Raw genomic sequence first — 9,226 nt, forward strand, 5'->3', positions numbered from 1 at the left:
TTGAAATTCTTTGTTGATTGACCGATTTCGTTCAAAATCGATATTTAGAGCTCCCTGGGATCACAAAAAAGGAAACTGTTACCAAAATTTAAAAAAGTCGACGCCATTTTGAAATTCTTTGTTAATTGACCGATTTCGTTCAAAATCGATATTTAGAGCTCCCTGGGATCACAAAATAAGAAACTGTTACCAAAATTTAAAAAAGTCGACGCCATTTTGAAATTCTTTGTTAATTGACCGATTTCGTTCAAAATCGATATTTAGAGTTCCCTGGGATCACAAAAAAGGAAACTGTTACCAGAATTTAAAAAAGTCGACGCCATTTTGAAATTCTTTATTAATTGACCGATTTCGTTCAAAATCGATATTTAGAGCTCCCGGGATCACAAAATAAGAAACTGTTACCAAAATTTAAAAAAGTCATCGCCATTTTGAAATTCTTTGTTAATTGACCGATTTCGTTCAAAATCGATATTTAGAGCTCCCTGGCATCACAAAAAAGGAAACTGTTACCAAAATTTAAAAAATATTTTTAACCGACTTCAAAAAAAGGAAGAGGTTCTGAATTCCTCGTTATCTTTTTTTTTTTAATGTATGTTCCCCGATTACTCAAAGACGCCTGGACCGATTTGGATTTTTTTTCATTTGGATTTGGATCAGACAAGTAATTTCCAAAATTTATCGAGGTGTTAACATCAAGAAGAACATCTGCAAGTTATTCCAATCATTTTTGTACCATTTGGTGGCGAGTACGTATTAAAGAATGTCGTGCAAGTGTGTCCAACTTTGTAAAACAAGCATACTCGGGCTACTTTGAGAACCCATTAGCAGCTAACAGCAAGGCCTGGACTCCAAATTTTTATATGTGGAAGCTGTATTTCCTCATTGCGTTTATGAGCAAATAAGAATAGACCCTACTTTTACTAAAAAAAAGTATTATAATTTGGCGCGACCCATCTAAACACCATGATGATTATTATTTCTGCATTGTGAATATAACCAGAAGAAACAGCAAAAAAATTGTTCCAAGCGACTCTATTGTAACTTGCAGTCTACAATTAGAACGATTCTGACTTCTGGTGATAAATCTGTACCTCAGCCCCAACCCAGTACCTCCAATCTACTTCAAGAACTTTCAGAAGGTAGTGACGATGTAGTGACTTTTACATCTCAACTTAGACTATTCAATCAAAATGCTTTGGACCACTTAATGAGAGATCTTAGATTGTCTAAAAAGCATCAGAACATGTGGCTTCTCGGCTCAAAGGAACAAATCTGATAACATGTGTTACGGTATATTGTTCTCACTACTCTCAAAACATTCAGCAGCTGATGTTGCACTTCCAGCGACTTGGGTGCAACATGGGCATTAAGTTTCATTTTCTCTATTATACAGAAAGGGCTCTATTATACATTCTAAAACAGGTTTTATTTATTATTATTATGTAAAATAGTTTTTGATTTATCGCGCAAAATGTAGAAAAAATATACAATAAGTCAAAAACTGTGAAAATCTGACAATTTTTTTTGAATTCCAAGCCGAAAATATATTTAAGAATTTATTTATTAATAGGAATCAAGAGTTTATGCACTAGATAGAGTTCGTTCATTCACTGAAATTCCCAGTTCATTTACTGGCAATTTATCCTTTTGTTAAATAAAATAATTTATAATAATTAATACCACGCATTTTATTTGATTTTTTGATATTTAAATAATTTAAGAGTGTATACCTACTGTGTACAGACACACAAAATATAAAAATTATATATAGAACGATTCTCATATACCTTAATTTTAGGTCAATGTTAGGGTAGTCCTTATTCGTTCATTTACTGGATCTTTTACCCTCCTACGTCAAAATACTAAAAGTCCGCGTAAATTTCGCAGATTGAAATGTCTGCTTGATTAATTGTCAATAGAGGGTCATGACATGTCAAAATTGCTAGTTTGAAGGTGAAATCGTCTATGTCATTCGCATTGGCTTTCCTCTTAATGTGTCAAATATCATGTCAAAAGTATGATTTTAGTCCTTATTTTAAAGGTGAACCGGACTTCGTCTGTGTTGGTGTTAGCTGGCGGGCGTGTTTTTTTTTTGTTAAAACTGACTGGAAAGCGCTCTAAGGGGGTGCCGCGCGTGTGTCGGCGAGCGCCGGCACAGACGGGGTCCATACTTGTATAGTTTAACTAAATTGTTGCAAATAACTACAAACTTGACATTGGCTATCTTTGTAAAGCCAGACGAGAGAAAAAAAAACACACTTTTGACACACTTGACAGTTGAACCATACAGTTAAAATGGCGTGTGAGAAGTCATTTTGCACGGACTATATATACTACAAAACAAAAGTGTGATAAATGATTTTAAAAAATTAACTAAGGAATTTTGACATTTTTTGTTCTGTAAATCTGTCAAAATTAATGAAAAATATTGTTACAAATACTTTTACATTCCTTTAAATATTTTTTAAGTGTTTATAAAGATAGAATTTGCTAGATAATAATTAGTTTTCTTTTTTAGTTTTAACCTATTAACCTATATTTTTAAGGTCACTAATTTTACGTAATTTTAGTAGTAGCTATCATAAAAACACTGTATTTTTTAACCTTACTGCAAATAAGTCGGAGCTGTCATGTAAAATCAGACGTATTTGTATGGTATTATGGTTTAATTTAGGTTTCTTTGGAGCTAGAGATAATATTTTGTTCTTTTGTATTATTTTTGTATGAATGAGTTAGTAAAAACCACGGACAGGCTGTCGCTATATTAAAGACTAGCTGATTCCTGCGACTTCGTTCGCGTGGATGTAGGTTTTTCAAAAACCCCGTGGGAACTCCTTGATTTTCCGGGATAAAAAGTAGCCTATGTTCTAATCCAGGGTATAATCTATCTCCATTCTAAATTTCAGCCCAATCCGTCCTGTAGTTTTTGCGTGAAGGAGTAACAAACATACACACACACACACATACAAACTTTCGCCTTTATAATATTAGTGTGATAGCCAATGGCATAATATACAGGGTGTAACCAGGACGCTAGCGAAAACTAAGCGTTTTTATTATACCACCTTAACACAATCCAATGCCAATAACCATTTGCCTTATCTTAGTTTTAGTGATTTAGCATTTTTCAAACCCGCATTGTATAGCGTGCAAAACTCGGGTCAATGGCCCACCTACGACGCGGCATTGACTTCGAGTGGCCTATTTACGGAACTTTCGTTGATCTCTAGCGTCAGTCAGATGTTTTATTTGCAATATATTGTGAACTTTTAAACAATACAGGATTTTTTTAAAATTCGTAGTTTTTATGGTATCTTATCAGTAATCATCAGTACTATCACCTGTCTTCGTTTTTGCTAGCGTTCTGGTTTTTTTTTTTAAAGATTATTAGCCATGCTAATCATGACTAATACTCCCCTTTCTTCGCCAATTAAGCCACCCCTACCCTACACCCTGTATTTAGCAAACAGGCTGTCCACTGTAAAACACTGAAGTTGCCTTCAAACTACGGAACTATTATTATTATACTATATATAGCTCGATTACCACTCACTCACTGACTCATTGACATAATTGTTCTCCTAGAAAGAGAAGGAAAATGATATAGTGATGTGGGGGAAATGTGTTTGGATTCGGGAACCCTCTGGGGAAAAATTATGACTTTTCGGAAAAACAAGATGGCGGCCGACGTGATTTTTGCAGCTCCTTTGTTTTTTAAGGGACTCCGTTCAAACTCGCAACTATTAAAGAATGTAGTAAACGGTTAACAAAAAATGTGAAAAAAATTGAAAAATCAAGATGGCGGCCGAGCCGTAGCGTTTTGAAAATTTTGAATTTTCGACCCCGAACTGCGGCGCCACAGATCCGAAACGGGGTAGTCGAGGATAATTATTTTTTCGTGTTTCGCCCACGATTATCCTGTATTTTGACAGAACGGGAGTGGTTTTTAAAAATTCAAGATGGCGGCTGTCATGGCGGCCGTTTTGTTCGAGGTACGAAAAAACGCAATTTTAAATGTTAAATATCTCAAAGTTGGCAACATCGGAGCGATTCGGTTTTTATGAAGCGATTGTACGTATAGGCTCGAGGTATAGATGGGTGGAAAAAAATTACCCCATTTTTTGGGGAAATTTCAAGATTTTCGGGAAATTGTAAAAAATCGAAATACGGGCTTTTTGAAAAATCCGAGTATGAGCGATTACGTGTTTTGCTCGTACAAATGACATTTGGGTATTTTTGTTGCCGGAGACTGGCAACACTGGAATTTATCAAAGTAAAAGTGATTTTCGACACGGTCTTTTTCACGGTATCCCCTTTCGCGTGGGTGCGAGCGAGAGGAAAGATTGAAACGTCATCGGGCGCGGTATATCCTGTAGTTAATAGGAAAATTATGAAACCGTGTAAAATCTTTCTGTGAAACGAGTTGGCGGCCATTTTGTATTTTTTTTTATTTTTCGAAATTTTGACCACGTTTTTGAGGCAGTTGGCAACATTTTGAAAAGTCAATATGTATGAATCGATTGTGTATCTCGGCTGGCAGTATAGAGATATGCAGTCGGTGTTGCCAGTTTTGGGGAGATTTTCGAGATTTTCAACTAAGAAACTCCTGTAAAATTTTGTATGAAATTTTTTTTTTTCACTGATGGTGTCGTATAGAAAACAAAAAGTTAGTAAGCCAAAATTATGGAGAGAGTTGATGATTGAGGGTTTCGGAGACGGGTGGAGGGCCCGCTTAAGGTATTGAAGATAGGCGGGGGGTGCTCGAGCAAATGTCATTCATGACGTCATCCAATTGCCAAAAAGCTGAAAAAAAATTCAAAATGGCGAAGAAAAGATGGCCGCCATACAAATTTCGCCGGTGTCCAGCTCGGAGGGTATAAAAGATGGAAGTGTGGTTTTCTGGCAAGAGATGTTCAGGGTCCGAAGGTCTACTCGATGAATAGATAAAAAATTCAAAATGGCGGAATTTATTTTTACATACATTTTGTATGGCGAATTTCGAATGTCTCATTCTCCTAGAAAGAGACAGAAAACGATACAATGATGTTCGGGAGATATGTTTGAGTGCACGATATGAGTAGGGAAAAATTATGACATTTCAGAAAAACAAGATGGCGACCGACGTGATTTTTGCAACTCTTTTGTTTTTCAACCGATTTCGTTGAAACTCGCAATCTTTGAAGAATGTAGTAAACGATTAATAGAAAAAGTGGAAAATTTAGAAAAAACAAGATGGCCGCCATACAAATTTCGTCGGTGTCTATCTCGGAGGCTATAAAAGATGGAAGAGTGGTTTCTTCGCAAAAGATGATCAGGGTCCGGTGGTCTACTCAATGGAACAAACTCTGCATGCTCGCGGACCACTTTAGTGGTCCGCGCACCCACGCACCCTACTTTATTAACCTCAACTACCCCGTTTTTATAAAAAATGATATGGATGTCGTTTTCAGAGTTTCCCAGGGTGCTGATTTTGATAACGACATTTATTTTGAAATCCAAGATGGCGGTCATGCATTTTTTAAGAAAAAAGTCGATATGGGTGTCGTTTTATGGTGTTTTTGGGGTGAATTTTGAATCTTAATAAAACAATTCGTTTTAATACTTATCAACCTAACCAGGTCACGCGAGCTGCTTTAGCAGCTCGCGCACCGAGCAAAACACTAGTTATACTATATATAGCTCAATTACCACTCACTCATTGACATAATTGTTCTCCTAGAAGGAGACGGAAAATGATATAGTGATGTGGGGGAGTTGTGTTCGGTTTCGGGAACCCTCTGGGGAAAAATTATGACATTTCAGAAAAACAAGATGGCGGCCGAGGTGATTTTTGCAGCTCCGTTGTTTTCCAACCGATTTCGTTGAATTTTGCAAACTTTGAAGAAAGTAGGAAACGATTAATGGGAAATGTGGAAAAAATCTGAAAATCAAGATGGCGGCCGAGCCGTAGCGTTTTCAAAATTTTGATTTTTCGACCCCGAACCGTGGCGCCACAGATCCCAAACGGGGTAGTCGAGGATAATGTTTTCTTCGTGTTTCGCCCACGATTGTCCTGTATTTTGACAAAACGGGAGTGGTTATTAAAAATTCAAGATGGCGGCTGTCATGGCGGCCGTTTTGTTCGAGGTACGAAAAAACGCAATTTTAAAAGTTAAATATCTCAAAGTTGGCAACATCGGAGCGATTCGGCTTCTATGAAGCGGTTGTACGTATAGACTCGAGGTATAGATTGGTGGGAAAAAATTACCCCATTTTTTGGGAAATTTCGAGATTTTCGGGAAATTGTAAAAAATCGAAATACGCACTTTTAGCAAAATCCGAGTATGAGTGATTACGTGTTTTATTCGTACAAATGACATTTGGGTATTTTTGTCACCGGAGACTGGCAACACTGGAATTTATCAAAGTAAAAGTGATTTTCGACACGGTCTTTTTCACGGTATCCCCTTTCGCGTGGGTGCGAGCGAGAGGAAAGATTGAAACGTCATCGGGACCGGTATATCCTGTAGTTAATAGGAAAATTATGAAACCGTGTAAAATCTTTCTGTGAAACGAGTTGGCAGCCATTTTGAATTTTTTTTAATTTTTCGAAATTTTGATCACGTTTTTGAGGTAGTTGGCAACATTTTGGAAAGTCAATATGTATGAATCGATTGTGTATCTCGGCTGCCAGTATGGAGATATGCAACCGGTGTTGCCACTTTTGGGGAGATTTTCGAGATTTTCAACTAAGAAACTCCTGTAAAATTTTGTATGAAGTTTTTTTTTTCACTGATGGTGTCGTATAGAAAACAAAAAGTTAGTAAGCCAAAATTATGGAGCGAGCTGATGATTGAGGCTTTCGGAGACGGGTGGAGGGCCCGCTTAAGGTATTGAAGATAGGTGGGGGGTGCTCGAGCAAATGTCATTAATGACGTCATCCAATTGCCAAAAAGCTGAAAAAAAATTCAAAATGGCGAAGAAAAGATGGCCGCCATACAAATTTCGCCGGTGTCCAGCTCGAAGGGTATAAAAGATGGAAGTGTGGTTTCTTGGCAAGAGATAATCAGGGTCCGAAGGTCTACTCGATGAATAGAAAAAAAATTCAAAATGGCGGATTTTTTTTTTCCATACATTTTGTATGGCGAATATTGAATGTCTCATTCTCCTAGAAAGAGACGGCAAACGATACATTGATGTATGAGAGATATGCTTGGGTGTGCAATATGAGTAGGGAAAAATTATGACATTTCAGAAAAACAAGATGGCGGCCGACGTGATTTTTGCAACTCTTTTGTTTTCCAACCGATTTCGTTGAAACTCGCAATCTTTAAAGAATGTAGTAAACGATTAATAGAAAAAGTGGAAAATTTTGGAAAAACAAGATGGCCGCCGTACAAATTTCGTCGGTGTCTATCTCGGAGGCTATAAAAGATGGAAGAGTGGTTTCTTGGCAAAAGATGATCAGGGTCCGAAGGTCTACACGGTGGAACAAACTCTGCATGCTCGCGGACCACTTTAGTGGTCCGCGCACCCACGCACCCTACTTTATTAACCTCAACTACCCCGTTTTTTACAAAAAATGAAATGGATGTCGTCGTTGGTTTTCCAGGGTGCTGATTTTGATGATGACATTCATTTTCAAATTCAAGATTTACTTTTCTACAAAAAAATAGAAATGGGTGTCGTTTCATGGGGTTTTCGGGGTGAATTATGTATCTTAATAAATAAATTTGGTTAAATATAATAAAATAAAACCTAACCACGTCACGCGAGCTGCTTTAGCAGCTCGCGCACCGAGCAAAACACTAGTAATATAATATATAAATATCGCTCACCCTACTTTTAAATGTCACTGTTCACACTTAGATGTAATATTATATTACTGTTATAAATGTTATACTATGTCACTGTTCACTCTTAGATGTAATATAATATTACATCTAAGTGGGAACAGTGACATTTAAAAGTAGGGTGAGCGATATTTATATATTATATTATATTCCGTAGTTTGAAATCAACTTTAGAATAAAAGAGGTAACTCTAACTATATTCTATGAATCAGCTGATGCCCGCGACTTCGTACGCGTGGATTTTATTTTTTAAAATCCCTTGGGAATTCTTTGATTTTCCGGAATAAAAACTAGCCTATGTCACTCTCATCATAGTCATCTTTGTTAAACGACAGACGTTAACTGTTGCTAAAGAGCACGCGAGCAAGAAAACTCACCTCGAAAGTGAAAAATATCTAGTTAAACTACTTAATGTAGTAAATTAATGTAGGTAGCAAACGATTGTAAGTGCGAAAATTGAAAAATCACCTGTGTGCCTAGTGGGAGATTTTTAACCTATTCGATCGCGTAAACGTTAACTGCGTTTTGTATGGAATTGAAACAGCGCCATCTAGTGACAAGAAGATGGCGCTGTTTCAATTCCATACAAAACGCAGTTAACTTTTACGCGATCGAATAGGTTAAAAATCTCCCACTAGGCACACGGATCACTATTTCCATGCAAAAAATCACGTTGATCTGTTGCTCCGTTGTGGCGTGATTGGAGAACAAACACACTTTCGCATCACACTTAATATTATAAAGGCGAAAGTTTCTGTGTGTGTGTGTGTGTATGTTTGTTACTCCTTCACGCTAAAACTACTGGACGGATTTGGCTGAAATTTGGAATGTAGATAGATAATATCCTGGATTAGCACATAGGCCACTTTTTATCCCGGAAAATCAAAGAGTTCCCACGGGATTTCGAAAAACCTAAATCCACGCGGGCGAAGTCGCGGGCATCGGCTAGTTTATAATATGGGTAGTGATTAATTTAGTTCTCTCGTTCGATGCATCGAATTTATTTTGATATTAGTTGAAGAATATCTTTTAAAAGTAGTAAATATTATTGTTACTAATATAATAAAATAAACTTGTATTTACTTACATTTTAGTTTTTTACATTTCTTGGATACCATGTGATATTAAAGGAATAAATAAATATTTTTTAACTATAATTGTTATTTTATTTCGTTAAACTTAATATTTTTCGGGTTCCGTACCTCAAAAAGTAAAACGGAACCCCTATAGGATCGCTTTGTTGTCTGTCTGCCCGTCCGTCCGTCGTGCCTGTCAAGAAAACCTATAGGGTACTTCCCGTTGACCGAAGAAATTAGTCTCAAGTGTAAATTAAAAATTTATAACACCCCCGACAAGTGAAGGTTACAGTAACTAGAAAAGAGCTGATAACT

The sequence above is a fragment of the Maniola jurtina genome, chromosome 27 (genome assembly GCF_905333055.1).
Source record: "Maniola jurtina chromosome 27, ilManJurt1.1, whole genome shotgun sequence".
In the NCBI taxonomy this organism is placed as follows: domain Eukaryota; kingdom Metazoa; phylum Arthropoda; class Insecta; order Lepidoptera; family Nymphalidae; genus Maniola; species Maniola jurtina.